Genomic DNA, 17409 nt, shown 5'->3' with positions numbered 1-17409 from the left:
GGAGGATAACTGTCAAGATCAACAAATGATTAATGAATAAATTAATGATTAACATTATCCTTACCCTCAAGGGTCTGAAGTCATGCAAATAGGTAAATTTTATGAAAGTTAGGATAGAAATGCTTAAGTATAAGAACTCACTGTTGGAAACAGGGAAAGACAAAGAAGAACTAATGAGAAACACAATCAGAGAATGTCATGACGAAGAGGGGAAACAGAGACTGTGAGGGCACCAGAGTCACCTAACTGCTACTGCTAAGTCGCTTCAGTCGTGTCTGACTCTTCGCGACCCCATGGACGGCAGCCCACCAGGCTCCCCCGTCCCTGGGATTCTCCAGGCAAGAACACTGGAGTGGGTTGCCATTTCCTTCTCCAGTGCATGAAAGTGAGAAGTGAAAGTGAAGTCGCTCAGTCGTGTCCGACTCTTCACGACCCCATGGACGGCAGCACACCAGGCTCCTCCGTCCATGGGATTCTCCAGGCAAGAGTACTGGAGTGGGGTGCCATCGCCTTCTCAGAGTCACCTAAAGGAACTGCCGAAAGTGTAGATGCTGTAGTTCCACTCCAAACAGTCTGAATCAGAAGCTCTGCCACGCTGGCTCCAGGAACCTGCACTGCAAAGTTCACACAGGTGATTCTGCCCCACATTCTGATATCTTGAGAAATAAAGGAGGAGTTTCAAAGGAAAGGTAGGCAATAAAGAAAAATTATATAAAACCACTGTGGTGCTGGAGAAGACTCTTGAGAGTCCCTTGGACAGCAAGGAGATCCAACCAGTCAATCCTAAAGGGATTCAACCCTGAATATTCATTGGAAAGACTGATGCTGAAGCTCCAATACTTTGGTCACCTGATGGGAAGAGATGACTCATTGCAAAAGACTCTAATGATGGGAATGATTGAGGGCAAGAGGAGAAGGGGGCGGCAGAGGATGAGATGGTTGGATGGCATCACCGACTCAATGGATGTGAGTTTAAGTAAACTCCAGAAGATAGTGAAGGACAAGGAAGACTGGTGTGCTGCAGTTTACGGGGCTCACAAAGAATCAGACACAACTTAGTGACTGAACAACAACAATAACAACATAAACACTACATCTGAAAAATGTAAAATGTACCACAGATGTGAGAAAATCCTTCTGATTTTCCTATTTTTAGCATAAAAACATACTGAAGTAAATACAGATCAGGGAGGGTGGAGCAGAAAGCTGCGAGTGTGGATCCTTGATGTCTGTGTTCAACAGCTACATCAATCATATTATCACCTACCCCTGAACTTTTAATGTTAGAATAAGTCCCTACTTACTAATGAAATAAAAATATACTTTCTTGTTTATAGCACATTCACTTTCTAATAAGTGATTAAGACTATATGCTTACTAATAATAATGACAACATTTATTGAGCATTTAGTACACACCATATATTCTAAGAGCTGTACATAAACAACTCACCAAACATCACAACAAGCCTAGATGCACTGTAACTCACCATTTCTACTAGAAAAATAAGTGAGTTACTCAAGGAAGTGAAATATAACAAAGGCAGAAATCTGTTTCATAGATAATAAAGTGTTAGTCGCTCAGTTGTGTCCAACTCTTTGTTACCCATGGACTGTAGCCCACCAGGCTCCTCTGTCCATGAAATTCTCCAGGCAAGAATTACTGGAGTGGGTTGCCATTTACTTCTCCAGGGGATCTTGCCAACCCAGAGATTGAACCTGGGTCTCCTGTATTGCAGGCAGATTCTTTACTACCTGAGCCAGCAGGGATGCCCATAGATACTACAAGGATAGGAAAATGGACACGGTAAACCTGTTTGTTCTCAGTACATTTCCTGGCATTTCTATTGCCAATCTTATTTTGCATTAATTTGAATCTCCTAGACATTTTGTGGCACAAATCAGGTCCAAATCCTCCTGTAGGAAGTCTTCCTCAACAACATTTAAGTAAGAGCTCCTCCCTCTTTTTTTTTTTTTTTTGATTCTCTGGAATTTAGATTTAGTGCCATAACCCATGACCTAGATATTACATATGGGGTAGGAGAAAAAAAAGCCTTATACCTTGAAGAGTATAGGACATTAAATAATTCCATCAAATTTTGACATCTAACTGCTCACATTTTTCATCTATAAAAATTTTCCATTCTGTGACTTGAAAATTCTTATTCTAGGGTTACCTGTAATCATTCATCGTTTAATTCAGAACTAATAGATAACAGTTCTCTGTTGTTTTCGGCTAAGTAATGTTTCTCTTCATATCTCTCTCTGGTGATCCAGGTTAGTGGAAATTTGAGAACACACACAACTACTTTCTGTGAAGCATTGACTATTTTTCCTCTCTTACCTCCGTACACCTGTCAGCTTTCTTTAACAGTCTGAAGTGATTAGAAGTGACACATTCGCATATGTATAAATGTGTATTTTGGGAAATGATATGGTTTTAAAATATGCTGCTGTTGGTATGTATGTATTTTGTCCCCTTGCTAGGTGCATGTGACAGAATTTTTGAGGGAATAAAGAGTCAAATGCTTCCATTTACACTTAATTACATTGAGGGTTTTAGAAAGCTCTCTCCATGAGTTATACAAGATTAGTTCATATTGAATTGGTCAACTTATCAGAAAAGATGTCAATAGTTTAGATTTATGCCACTAACTGGAACATTTGGAAAAGACTCTGATGCTGGGAAAGATTGAAAGCAGAAGAGGGCAACACAAGATGAGATGGTTGGATGGCATCACCAATTCAGTGAACATGAACTTGGGCAAACTGTGGGAGATGGTGAGTGACACAGAAGTCTGGCGGGCTGCAATCCATGGGGTCATCAAGAGTCAGACACAACTTGGTGACTGAACAACAAAATGGAACATACTTTTTAACAGTTTGCAAAATACATCATTTTGAATACACAGTCTGTCTTCAAACAATGTTAACAATGCAAATGGTAACTTGCCATAGGATTTAAATATCTTTATATACTGTTTTCATTGTAACCAAAAAAGATATTTAAATTGTATTCAGATAATTTTGCAAAATTAAGTATTTCAACAATAAATTGCACCATTATTTTGTTCTTATGCAGTGATATATCTCCGGATCAATTAAACCCATAAAATAAGTGAAGTACTAGATTAAAAGGATATGATTATATCAAACACAGTGGCATCTTGTAAGTAGCTTCATTTTTTTACGTAAATGCTAATTAAGCAAACCAAAACTCTTTACTTTTAACAATGAAAAATATGCCATTAAGAAGGTTTCATTGCTAAACTTTTGGGAAAAAAAGATGAATTTCCTAATTTAATGTGTATAATTATTTATATATTGCTACTTGAAATTATAAAAACCAAATGACACAGTATAATCATCTTAATTATGACAGTAAACATATACTATTGCATGTAACTCACATGTCATTAAAATGCATATAAATATATTCTAGGATAAGGAAATCCTATGGACAGAGGAGCCTGACAGGCTGCAGCCCATGGGGTCACAAGAGTCAGACAGGACTTAGTGGCTAAGCCACCAGCCATATATGTATATGAGCCCCATACATGAAAACTCTATTGAAATCATGTTTTAAAGTGAAGATGTTGAGTAACTTTTCACAACCGCAACACTTATCAGCATATATTTTATTATCTGGGACTGCAACAAACCCACAAAGTGAACAGATCCTAGTTTAATCTATTTCCCATTTTGCTAGTGCACTATAGTAATGAATCATATATTACTTTAATGTCAAATTCTTGATTAAAGTAGAATACATAATTCAATTTTCTATTGGAGGAAAAGTTGGACAAAAGCCAGTGATTCTTAAATGTCTCTAAGCCGTTTAGAAAAGTTAATCTGTTCTTCTGTTAAGAAGTTTAGAAATAGTGTCAGGAATGGCTGTTGTACCCACCACCAATTTCTTAACAGTGATTAAAGACAGAGAGAAAAAAAAAGTATCATCATGCCCAGTGCTTATTTTGCATGTCTAGGGCACAGCTCAAAATGTTGGCACTGTTTGACCTGGAAAGATACGTAAATTGATAAAATTTTTTCAGCAAGGTTAACTTGGTGTTTTTTTTAACTTTTCACATATTTAGGTTTTAATCCTTCAAAAATATTTTAAACACTATCAGAGTGAACAAACAAAATAAAATAAAGTCCTTCGTATCACCTATTTGTTTTTCAGGAAGACGTTACAGACATTACTTTTTCCAGCCCTGGAGTGAGTAGAAAGGAGTCTCTGATGAACTTATCTTTCTGATCTAAGTGGCATTGAAAATAACATTGACATAGTCTCTAAAGCAGCGGCGACAGGTCAGAGGTGATGAGAGGAAGATGGAGCAGGATGTCTTAGGTAAGGTACAAGTGTTTACACGTGTGTATGTGTTGTGTAGGAAAGAAAAAACGTTTTATTCTTAAAGATGTCACTACGGGTGGTTTTTTACTAACTTGCAAAATCTCTTGAAGGTTGGGGAAAAACATGTTATCTTTCAGCATCTCAATTATCGCGTTACCCCGTGTATCACCCCTCGCCCCCCCCGACCCCCGCAAAGAAGAGTGCTGGGTCGAGATGCCACAAGTGAATTAAAAGAGCCAACAGCTTGGCATAGGTAGAAAAAGCAAACGCCAAACAAAAACGCGGGGATTCTGAGCGCAGACCATCACGGGCCTGTGTGCACCCGCCCAACAACTGGGTTAACCCTTTGGGCGCTGCAGCGGGGATCCCCGGAGTCTACGGGCCCGACCTGCAGGAACAGAGATGGGGCGCCCCGAGCCTGCGCGGGGTATGGGCCATCGTTCCACAAGAAGGGGACCGAGTTGGGTGGCACTTTTGTCGTCCGGAGCGTGAGTCACGGCCCAAGACAGGCACTGAGTCCAGTACTGAGTGGAGCAGAGACGCGGCGGAGGAAGCCGCTCTAATGTCCGCGGACGCGGGGGTCAACGTTAACCTGTCCTGGCATGGAGGGCTCACCCTAGCTCACCCGCCAGCCCGCCTGGCTCCCGGGCTCGGAGAGGCGCAGGCCCTGGGGTGGCCCCAAGGTGAAGGGTGATCAAGTCTGCCTGCGGCAGTCATCGCTTTCCAGCCTCCACAGTCGCGGGAGCCGCCCGGAGCCGCGCTGAAACAGCGGCTGTGACTGACGGAGTCACCGCCCCCCGCGTCCGAGCCACCCCCTCTTCCCCCCACTGTCCCCCCTGCCCCCCCCCGCCCTGATACGTCATGGAAACACGGACGTCAGAGCCTCTCAGCCAATCGCTAACAGCGACTGGAGGAAAGGGGCGAGCAGGAGGGGGCGGGGGCAGCGGCCGGTCGGGGCGCTCAGCGGAGGAAGAGAGGGAGAGGCGCGCGGAGGCGCGAGTCCCCCGCCCCTCACTCCGGCCACCCTTTCCCCGCCGCGCGGCAAGTTCTAATCGTTGGGCGCGTGCTCGCCAGCCGGGAACGCGCTCGCCGGGTCCTCCCCTTAAACGCCCTCTCCGCGACGCTCGACTCCCAGTCTCCGTCCGAGTCGCGCTTCCTCCCGCGCGCGCGCGCGCGCGCGCCTGCCCGCCCCCAGGCTCCCCGCGGGCCGCGTCACGTGACCGCGCCTAGCCAAGGCGGCAGCGGCGGCGGCTCGAGCTTCGGCGGCGGCGGCGGCAGTGGCAGCGGCAGCAGCTGCGCCGCCAGCGTGGAGCGGGAGGCAAGAGGGTGTGGAGAGAAGGGAGCGCCAGACCGGAACGGGTGAGCGTCCTCTTCCCCTTGCCTCCCCCGGCAATCCTGCGGGCCACCGGGTGCAAACGGGGCCCCTGTCTGAAGCTTCGCGCAGCCCCCCTCGTGCTCGGTGGTGTGCTCTCCGGGGGCTGCGGGTCCCTCCCCGAGGGGGTCGGGCTGCGCTGTTCAACGAGGGGGCTGTACCCCCGCCCGCCGCTGCCTTTGCGGACGGCGGCGTGAGGCCGGCGGAGCTGCCCGTGCTGAGCGCGGCGCGCCCTATGTGCGGCTCTGCGGAGCCCGGGAGGCGGGTCCTGCGGGGACGCGGGCGGCCACTCGGCGGCTGCCGGGCTCTGGGCGGGGGCCGGCCCGGGCGCCGCCTCCTCCTCCGCCGCTGCCGCCTCCTCGCAGTGCAGCGTGAGTAGGGAGCCCAGGCTGGTGGACGCCGAGCCTCTCGGCTGCGCGGTCACCTCATCCTCGAGGTGCAGCCGATCCTCCGCGTGGCGCCCCAAGTCCTCCGAGCCGCCTGCGGATTAGCCGAGGACCGAGCCCTCGATCTCGTGCTTCCCGCAGCTCCCACCGCTCTCTCCCCCGACCCTCCTGCAGCCTCCCCTTTCTTTCCCCTTCGGAAAATGGTTCCTGCTGCCGGGCGAGGTGAGTCGCGGCCGCCGCCCGCCAGCGGCGGGGGCGGCTGGGCAGGTCACCTGCGGGGGAGGCCGGGCGGAACGCGGAGGTCCGGGCGTCGCGGCGGGGATTCTGACCGCTGGGTTCTCCGTGGACAGCGGCGATTCGGGAGAAGTTGGCGGGGGCGGTCCGCGGGGCCCCTCGCAGGTGGTCTACCGCTGCGCCCGCCCCGGCAGATCGTAAAGGTGAGCGGGTTCCTCGGCGTGCGCCTCAGCGCCGTGTCCGACCGGGTGTCCCCGCCTAGGGCTCGAGGGACGGGGCTCGGTGGGACTTCGCGTCTATACCCGCAGCTTTTTATGGCTTCTCTGAGCCGCCTCGGCAGCGCCGTAGCCCATCCTGCGGCCGGCCGCCCCCGCCCCGGCGCCTGGTGACCTTGAGGGCAGCGGTGCCCGACACTCTTTCCCCGCGCCCCAGGAGGGTCACCCCTCTAATCCCTGGCTTCGGCCCCACTGGCGCTCCGTGGGCGGAGAGCGGACCCCCGACTAGGGCTAGCTAATTGATATGTGTCACACCGGACGATGATTCCCCGGGAGTTGGAGAACCGCCTCGCCTTTCTCCCGGCGTCTCCAGTCTGGCCCCCAGGATGTTCATGGTTGCTTCCGTCCGATTTGCGTTCTTAGACTTAGTTTAAAAGAAAAAAAAACCTTGCGTCCTCTACTCTTTTTTTGGAAGGGTCAATAGGAACCGCATTCGCGGGGGTGTGTGTGTGGGGGGGGTGTGCTCCCTTGATTCCATCCTGTAGGCGAATCCTCTGGCTAGGCTAGTTAGCGACCCCTGGTTCTGCGCCGCGGTCCCTGGCCAGGTTGGTGTCTGTGCGCATTTCATTCACCAGTTTTCTGGCACCTGGCAGACGCCAGGAGTGCGTCTCGGAACTGGCAACGCCGGGAGTGCACGAATCCTGTGCGGTGCAGCGGTGCCAGGGCGGGCCAGAGGTGCCAGGGGTGTCTTTCAACCAGCGGAAGCCTTGGTCCTCCTCTGCAGGCGTAATTGTGCCCTTCCTGGGGTGGGAGCGCAGCAGACAGCCACCTCGGGCCGCTGTGCGCGCTACTTTTCTGGGTTTATTAATAATCTAATGGCCCCTGTTGGTATCGATTGCTGTTCATGATAAATTAGTTCTATGGATTTTTCTTCCTCGGAGTGTAGGTATATGCATCTATTTGGACTGTCTGCCTTTCAATATGGAAGGCTTTGTTGTGTTTAACCTCCCCCACCTGAGGACAGTCTTATTTTAAAATAAAGCTCTTGTTCAGCGTGGGTGTATTTTATAATAAGAAGTACTTGTGAGGCTCTGCTTTGTATGAGGCTCTCGTCGGGCAGAGGGTGTGTAACCCTTTGGATAGTGGCCCACGTGAGTGAATGAAGGGCCTTCACCGCGTGCCCTGCTGCCTGCCTTCTTCCCCAGACTCCCTGCCCTTGTGTGTGGCAGAGGCGGATTGAGGGGAATTAAAGGGATTGGAGGAGAATCTGCTTTTTATACTTGAGCGTTTCATTTGGTCCCCCTGCTCCTCCCCCCCTTTTTTTCTTTTTTTGTCCTGGTGAGTTTAGATTTGAAGCAAATAGAAACGTGTTCCTTAAAGGGAGCCTTTGAGAACTTGTATATGAAATGGGCTTATTTAGCCAAGATTTCAGGGGGACGTTTTAGTTTCTACCTTGCTTTGCATGAGACAGTTAAATTGCTGTAATTAAGGGTGGATCTCTGTCCTGATTTTGGCTTGGGTGTAACTGCAAAGATCTTTGAAAAGTAACAGTTATTTCCTACCATACAGTCTGCAAAAGTGAGTCACAATCGGGTGAGTTGAGGACAGAGCGCCACCTTTAATTTTAAGATTTCGGCATATTCTTTTATTAAAATGGTGAATATTCAGATTACGCCTTCTTGACTTTTGTTGGAGTTGTTGTCGTTACTGGCATCCCCATTTAGATGTGTAAGATGAAACTGTCTTCATTTTTCTGTATTTTGTAATTCTTCACTCCTTTAAGGAGGTTTCTGCAATTGTATGGGAAATCATAGTTTTTTTCACTGAAGCCTGGGATTTTAATATAGAACTCTGAGATGAGATGAGAAACTAGATTTGACTTGTGCTTATAAAATAACAGGGACGGTAATAGTTTGGATCTGTTTAGGAAAAGAAGGAAAGTAACAGCTTCATTGTAAATAGATATTTGAAACTAGGTGTTGCCACAAATAAGGGTACTCACTAGCATGACTGGTTATATAAATTTTTTTTAGCTTCTGTGCTATATTAACAAATTCTAAAGTAAATGTGCAAAATTATTAACCTTGTTTCAATAAGGCGTAGTAATTCTTTTTTTGTTTTTCATCTTCCAGCAGCTTGCCTTTTATGGTTTGCGAGTTTTCCAATTACTTGTTTTTAGATAATGCAAACAAGGACTTCAGCAGGCGTACTTAACACTCAAAGTCATGGAAGACCTTATTGGAAAAGATGGTTTCTGTGTGTGCCTTTTCTCAAATGTAGCTCGTATAAAAATAAATGGAGTTTTTAATGCTTAGGAAACAAGTGCTGTAGTGACAGCTGAATGGATGGGATTTCCTTCCCAACCACTTGCTCCTTCCTGTCCCCCTCCCTCACAGATCAAAAACTTAAGGTGCACTGTCAGTTCAGACACGGATACCTTCTGATGATTGTGACTGCACATGTAACTGAAAAAAGATTTAGCTTTCAAGTAATGAATGAATAAATGTGTGACTATTACCAAATATAGTTTTAATCACAAGCCACAAGGTTGTCAGCATTCCTATCTGTGTTTAATTTTTAATTCAACACTTGAACAGTTTCTTCATAGACTACTGTAAAGCATATGCTATTGAGCTCCAGATAATTTTATTAAGGTAAAAAAATCTGCTTGAGGTGAAAAGTAGTTTATGCTTGTAAGTCTGTGGAATATGGCCCCAGGTTAAAGGACATCATTTGAGCAATTAGGTTGATGTATATAGAGTAATTATACAGTGTTACTCATATCTTGATAGAATCCTGATTTGGGGGTTAAATATACCGATTTCTTTTGTCTGACAGATATGTTAACTTCATTTTGGGTGCAGTATTCTCTTACCGTGTGAGTTGAATTATATTGGTTCACAGGTTTTAAGAGGAATGGCCAGATACAACTTTTGGTGGTCTTTTGCAATACTAACCAAAAAGTGTGTGAGAATCCTCTCTTTATGTTTTTACACATACATGCAGTTGAAACTGTTCATTTTCACTTTTTAATTATGAAATTTTGTAATGAATGAGCAAAAAATTAAAGGAGTAAGATCAGAATACAGAAACCTAAGAATTAAGTTTTTGCAGCTTAGGTATGAGTATTTACTTGCCCCGTTGTGGGGAATATTTTCTAATAGGTTTCATGATATGTAGAAGGGTACTGTGAGAGTAGCTTATTTTGGGATATATAGAATTTGAGGTAACATGGAAGGAAAATGATGGAATAGATACGGGAATAATTTTGAAAGAAAAGCTTAAAGACTTTTTAGCTTTTATAAATATTTTATACACACACACACACAGTTGTGTTGTTAAACTTTTTATTATGGAAATTGTCCAGAATGTGAAAGTAGAATAAGATACTTACTGTCCAGTTTTGACAGTTATCAATTCATGGCGCATCTAATTTCATTTCTATTTTTAAACAAGGAATAGATCTATTATAAGTGGGGACATAAGACAGATGACTGAATTAAATTCTTACATTTTTTATTTATAATTTCTAGGATATATACAATAATGTCCAATATCTAATGGAATCTAAAAGGTCAGTTTTTATGTTCCTTGTTTCTGTAATAAGTCTTTTATAGCAGGCATCTAAAGATAGTGTCTCTCAAATTTCACTCTTAATGATAATGCCTTTGAGTTATAAAATGCTTTACAGTATTTTGGAATGTATTACATACTATCTCATCTGATTCTCACAGTCAGTAATTCTGTGAAATGAGCAAAGTAGATAGCTATACTTTTCTTGTCTTTTAGATAGGTAAAATGATTTGTCTGGGCCCTAAGGTCATATAATACAGTCAGCAGCTAGATTAACTAGAACTGGACTCTAGGTGGCTTCTAGTTTTTGCTTCATTGCTCTTTCCATTATAAATGTTTATGTAAGTTTGTGAAAGTTATATAAGTTTATGAAAATCAGTTTCCGACCAGAGTAAATTTAATAGTGGAATATAAACAGATTTGTTTGGGTTTAACTTTATAAATTTAATCTTTGCTTGTATTTGGTATAATGTAAGTAAGCAGTTCATACCCTGATTTGCTTAACGGCTGAGGAAATGAATTTGACCATGTTTGAAGTTCTGTATTTTTAATATTGTGGATTGGATTATTTTTAAGTTAGGAGTTTTGTTCTCAAAGACCTGTTAGTCCTTGAAATGATCAGGGATGTCTTAAATCATGAGTTAAAACTAAAAGAGGCCTATACTGAAAATTTCTTTCAATTACTGCTGTAAATTTTTTCATGCATTTTTTTTTTCCCCTGCCACCACGTTTTTTACCTAAAGCTTTTTGAAATGTTAACTTGGTACGTGACGAAGTTTGGTTTTAAAAGGTCCCCAATGAAGAGATTTTCATTCTCGAAATCCAAAACCTTGTTGGAAATCTCACAAGAAAGGTGGTGGTTCTCGAAAATGTGTGCAAGAGGATCACCTGGGAGCGTTATTGAAAGTGCAGATTCCCTGGCATTGCCCCTGCAGATCTGATTCAGCAGATCTGAGTGGGGCCCAGCAGTCAGCATTTTGAGAAACACTGACGTTGAATTTACATCCAGGTTAAAATTATATTGCATAGTAGAGATGCCTTTATAACTTAGAAGGGTGTTATTGATTTATTTGACTTTGAACATCGGGCTTTCAAGTAGTTTTGACTGTTGTAGCCAAGTTTGAGTTGTGGGGTTGGTTGGTTTTGTGATCATTGTAAAACCAGTAAATTGAAAATATTTGTGATATGTGTGTGCACTGTCTTCTTTCAGAAGATCCATCTATAGTTATTAAGTTACTTATTAAGCACTGTAAAAGCCCTAAGAGGAGAATGTTCTCTTTGTTTTCATGCCCCAGTGTATGCCATTTCCAAATGAGTTGAAAATGGGGGCCTATTTATGTAAAAATGCTGAATGCTATGTCAGTACAGTACTGTATATTTATGCTTTAGTCTAGCTCTGATTTTATGTTGAAAGGGACATTTATATCAGATGTTCCTTCAAACTAAAAGGACATAAATTGGTGGATAAGTAGTGGTCCTTATTAACTTCAGTTAACAAGTAGCTATTCCTTCAGAAACAGTGTTGGTCCTTTATGATCTTTCAAGAATATTAATGACATAAGACCAAATAATTTACCATTCTGTGCATGAAAACAAAAGTTACTGCTGTTTTACTTAAATGTTAAATAACAATTTATGTAGTTCAGCAATCTACTGTAAGATTCATTTTATATAAACTGATCTGACTTTTAAACTAATTTTGTCTAATACTGTATATCCCGTATGGATTACAATTGAAAACCAGATTTAAAATGCAATTATTTTTGTGCTTCATTTATGACACTATAGTAACTAGCCTGTATCCGTTTTTAAAATACATTTTATATTGAACTTAATTGCAAAGCAAGTCCATCTCAAGACTGTGCTGAACATTTTTTTGTTCATTTGTTCCCAAAACTTAGGCTTGTTGGCTATGCTTTAGAATATATTTAGGAATCCTGGGCTGTAATTTACTAATGATTGTGGAAATTAAAACTAATAAAGATTTCTGGCAGGGAGATCCAGATAAATTGTAGGTAACCCTTTTAAAGCTATTTCTTTTATTCTTTTAAAGCTATTTTTATTAAAATTTTCCTAGAACTGTGTTAGTTATTCTAAACATTAGTATGCAGTTACCTCTTTGGTAAGAATATTATTTAGTATTTCTGAGTTGGGTAATTTTCAACAATATGGCACCTCAATATCTGGGATACCTGCTTTATATTAATATTTTTGTCACTTGGGCCTCAGAAGGAAAAAATGATGGTTTACTGCTTGCTTACATTGTGAAATCTGAGATTATTCTCTTAACTGTAAACTGGTATGACTACTGTAAAGATTTGACAAATATGGGACTAAAAGTTGCGTGCCCTGAAAAGTAGATCTTAAAAAGGATTTGACTGTTGAAAAGATGCTTTTTAAATACCTTGATTAGCAATGTAGATTTATTGCTCATTGTATTAACTCAGTGGGTGAGTTTGCTCCCAGAAGGATTTTAAGCAGTTTTACTCTCAGACTTCTTAGATCTGCTGCTTTATGCTGCTTTAATCTACCTTTGATATTTGTGCCAGAATTTTTTGTTTTGTTGTGTTTTTTACATAGTTTGCCTGCTGTCATTTCTTGACTAAAACTCTCAGTGGTTTCTCGTTTTTCTCTTTATCAAGATGGAACTTGGCTCTGAAGGCCTTAGGACACTGATTCTGAGAAATATTTATAGGAAGGGGTTATGGAGGGAGAGGGCCAAACCTGAAATTTGAGTTAGGCCTGGCTGATGCAGTTTCCCGTTTGGGACTTCTCCCATACTTTGATACGGTAGTATGGACTGAACCTGTCTAAATGTGTTTAGTATTTTGCTCACGTATCCCTTTTAGTGAAGCCTCCACCTGTTACTTTTCTAAACGAGTTAACCAGGATCGCCACTTTGCACAGCTCTGGGGGATGCTGTTCACAGTGGGAATCGTGTTTCTGGGAGCTGAGAGCACTGCTTCTTGCTGCGGGCCAGTCAAGTCTGGCAGTCTCTCTCTATATACTGCATATACTCTGTCCCTCCTTTTGCTGTAACTTCATCCTGTTTTTTCTCTCCCCGATAGGACCCTCGATCTCACCTATCTAAATGTTCCCATCCTTTAAAACTCAGCATTCATCGGCCTTTCCCAGTTGTCGCTCAGTAATTTTCTTGTGTGAATTTCACTACATTGGTGGGTCTAGTTCATATATTTCCCATCTATTATATATCCTTTTTGTCTTTGGGATAAGATGGAACTTCAGGTAAGAACTTGAGTTCTTGAGGATATATAGAGTTTTATCCCACAAACATTCAATCAGTATTTTTTTTGTGTGTATATTGATTAGAACTTGGACATTGTGTAGCTGATGTGAAGGTAAAGTAGATAAGATGGAAGAATTTTTCTTGGGCAATTTCTAAAGGCTTTTTTTTTTTTTTTCTAAAGGCTTTTTACCTTTGAAATTTTAACTTTGCTCAGATGAATTCATAGGACAACTTGTGTTACTTCTGGAGAGCAGCTACATTTCATAGGGTGTTGCTAGGACAGTCAAATTTAGCTTCTATGTAGGAAGTCTTTCCCCTTTCTTAGCTAAAATTTGTCCTAAAACAACCAGTTTCACTTTTCTTTTAGCTGTGACATCTTTTCCTTTCATCAGCATTGATGTTCTTAAGATGTTTTTGCATCTGCTATCCATTAGCATATTGTGTGATGCAAAATGCCATAATTCAAAGCGTATATTATGCTTTAAAGTTTAAAATATGATACTCTTGTAGTTACTCTTTATTGATAGGAATACCCTTGGAGCCAAGTTTTTAAATGTCAATTTATTGCAGGTTCTTATTTTCTGAGAGTTCTTTTTCATGAATTGAGGGTGGACTTTTGGCCCATGACCTGGAGCAGTATCACTGTAGGCATCAGGAAGATGTGTAGATGGTTTCTGTTAAGTGTTGGAACACAGCAGTGTGGTTTTTCTTCTAAGTACCTTCCTTAGGTCGAGGCAGGAAAACCTGTCCTTGACTTTGTCATTTCTGTTGAATGCTCATGTAGTACCTGGAGTCATAATTTCAAACATCTAAGCAATTAACAGTTGGGGTAGATTTGGTGTATAAGCTGTGGTAGTTTTAAATGCTTTAAAAAGTTGCTCTTCATAGATTATTCACTTTCCAGCATTTAGCACCACTGAAACTGTACAGGTGTAATGTAGAAAAAAATATTGTTGAAGGAATTAATTGTTAATAATACAGGGGGGTAGATGATTTTAGTAGTGAATAAAATTAAAGTTCTGTGAAGGCAAGTCATCCGTGGAATCCGCAAAAGTGAAATAAATGGCTTAGAGAAGGATCTTTTCCTTCTGGGACAGACATGGATGGCATTGCATGGACTCCATGCTGCTTTGCTTATAGTTACGCAGAAGTTGGTGTGAAATTTTCAGTTCCTCTGCTGTAACACTGTCCTTTTTTCTCTTACTTTTACCCCAAATCAAGTGAGTGATGCCTTAGCTACCCTTTTTTGTTTAAAAAGAGAATCACAAACTTGAGGAACTATACTTTGCACATTCCAGATAATTAGTACTATGGTGGAGAACTGCTCAGTTCAAGGGCAGATACAGGGGGCTGAGAACAAGGAATGTCAGCAGTGAAATGGGGAAGAGATGCTGGCAAAGTCCAGGAAAAGGAGCTCCTCCAGCCTCAGACCCTCTGAATGTCAGGTATCAGAAAAAGAAACATCAGTCAGTCAACCAGCCCTTTTTTACATGAAGAGTAGATTTAAAGTTTAAATTCACCTGCTCTTAAGCTTAAACTGCACTATAACCTTCTACAACTAACCTTCTAGAACTAACACCCCCAAAAGATGTCCTTTTCATCATAGGGGGCTGAAATGCAAAAGTAGGAAGTCAAGAAACACCTGGAGTAACAGGCAGATTTGGCCTTGGAGTACAGAATGAAACAGGGCAAAGGCTAATAGAGTTTTGACAGGAGAATGTACCGGTCATAGCAAACACCCTCTTCCAACAACACAAGAGAAGACTGTATACATGGACATCACCAGATGGTCAATGCTCAAATTAGAATGATTATATTCCTTGCAGCCAAAGATGGAAAAGTTCTACACAGGCAGCAAAAATAAGACCCGGAGCTGACTGTGGCTCAGATCATGAACTCCTTATTGCCAAATTCAGACTTAAATTGAAGAAAGTAGGGAAAACCACTACACCATTCAGGTATGACCTAAATCAAATCCCCTACGACTATATGGTGGAAGTGACAAATAGATGCAAGGGATTAGATCTGAGAGAGTGCCTGAAGAACTATGGACGGAAGTTCGTGACATTGTACAGGAGGCAGTGATCAAGACGTTGCCCAAGAAAAAGAAATGTGAAAAGGCAAAATCGTTGTCTGAGGAGGCCTTACAAATAGCTGTGAAAATAAGAGAAGGGAAAGGCAAAGGAGAAAAGGAAAGATATGCCCATTTGAATGCAGAGTTCCAAAGAATAGCAAGGAGAGATAAGAAAGCCTTCTTCAGGGATCACTGCAAAGAAATAGAGGAAAACAATACAATGGGAAAGACTAGAAATCTCTTCAAGAAAATCAGAGATACTGAGGGAACTCTTCATGCAAAGATGGGCACAATAAAGGACAGAAATAGTGTGGACCTAACAGAAGCAGAAGATATTAAGAAGAGGTGGCAAGAATACACAGAAGAACTATGCAAAAAAGATCTTTATGACCCAGATAATCATGGTCGTGTGATCAGACATCCTGGAATGTGAAGTCAAGTGGGCCTTAGGAAGTATCGCTGTGAACAAAGCTAGTGGAGGTGATGGAATTCCAGTTGAGCTATTTCAAATCCTCAAAGATGATGCTGTGAAAGTGCTGCGCACTCAATATGCCAGCAAATTTGGAAAACTCTGCAGTGGCCACAGGACTGGAAAAGGTCAGTTTTCATTCCAATCCCAAAGAAAGGCAATGCCAAAGAATGTTCAAACTACTGCACAGTTGCACTCATCTCACATGCTAGTAAAGTAATGCTCAAAATTCTCCAAGCCAGGCTTTAGCAGTAGGTGAACCATGAGCTTCCAGATGTTCAAGCTGGTTTTATAAAAGGCAGAGGAACCAGAGATCAAATTGCCAACATCTGTTGCATCATTGAAAAAGCAATAGAGTTCCAGGAAAACATCTGCTTTATTGACTATGCCAAAGCCTTTGGCTGTGTAGATAACTACAAACTGTAGAAAATTCTTAAAGAGATGGGAACACCTGACCTGCCTTTTGAAAAATCTGTAGGCAAGTCAAGAAGCAGCAGTTAGAACTGCACATGGAACAGCATACTGGTTCCAAATAGGAAAAGGAGTAAGTCAAGGCTGCATATTGTCACCCTGCTTATTTAACTTATATGCAGAGTACATCATGAGAAACGCTGGGCTGGATGAAGCACAAGCTGGAATCAAGATTGCTGGGAGAAATATCACTAACTTCAGATATGCAGATGACATCACCCTTATGGCAGAAAGCAAAGAAGAACTAGAGAGCCTCTTGATGAAAGTGGAAGAGGAGAGTGAAAAAGTTGGCTTAAGACCCAGCAGTCAGAAAACTAAGATCATGGCATCTGGTCCCATCACTTCATGGGAAATAGATAGGGAAACAGTGGAAACAGTGACAGACTTTATTTTTTTGGGCTCCAAAATCACTGCAGATGGTGACTGCAGCCATGAAATGAAAAGACACTTATTCCTTGGAAGAAAAGTTATGACCAACCTAGACAGCATATTAAAAAGCAGAGACATTACTTTGCCCACAAAGGTCCGACTAGTCAAAGCTCTGGTTTTTCCAGTGGTCATGTATAGATGTGAGAGTTGGACTATAAAGAAATGTGAATGCCGAAAAATTGATGCTTTTGAACTGTGGTGTTGGAGAAGACGCTTGAGAGTCCCTTGGATGCCAAGGAGACCCAACCAGTCCAGTTAAAGGAAATCAGTCTTGAATATTCATTGGAAGGACTGATGTTGAAGCTGAAACTCCCAGTACTTTGGCCACCTGATGCGAAGAACTGACTCATTTCAAAATACCCTGATGCTGGGAAAGATTGAAGGCGAGAGGAGAAGGGGACGACAGAGGATGAGATGGCTGGTTCGCATCACTGGCTCAGTGGGCATGAGTTTGAGTAAACTCTGGGAGTTGGTGATGGGCAGGGAGGCCTGGCGTGCTATAGTCCACTGGGTCTCAGAGTTGGACACGACTGAGTAACTGAACTGACCTGAGGTATGTTGAACATTGGAGCTCACCTGATTCTCT

General features: G+C 42.7%; 1 protein-coding gene across 4 annotated transcripts in view; it reads left to right on the top strand.

Annotated features, from left to right (window-relative positions):
• ATP2B1 (ATPase plasma membrane Ca2+ transporting 1) overlaps positions 5316–17409 on the top strand; it is a 133871-nt gene continuing 121777 nt past the window's right edge. Inside the window, exon 1 of one of the 4 annotated variants that reach the window (XM_018047614.1) lies at positions 5316–5712. The gene's annotated coding sequence lies outside the window, so the exon portion shown is untranslated. Of the gene's footprint in view, positions 5713–5771; positions 6334–17409 lie in introns of those variants that run through there. The other 3 variants (XM_018047617.1, XM_018047613.1, XM_018047616.1) reach the window with 3 other exon arrangements.

The sequence above is a fragment of the Capra hircus genome, chromosome 5 (assembly GCF_001704415.2).
Source record: "Capra hircus breed San Clemente chromosome 5, ASM170441v1, whole genome shotgun sequence".
Taxonomy (NCBI): domain Eukaryota; kingdom Metazoa; phylum Chordata; class Mammalia; order Artiodactyla; family Bovidae; genus Capra; species Capra hircus.
The sequence above is the reverse complement of the archived record's forward strand: the minus strand, read 5'-3'. Positions and strand labels throughout refer to the sequence as shown.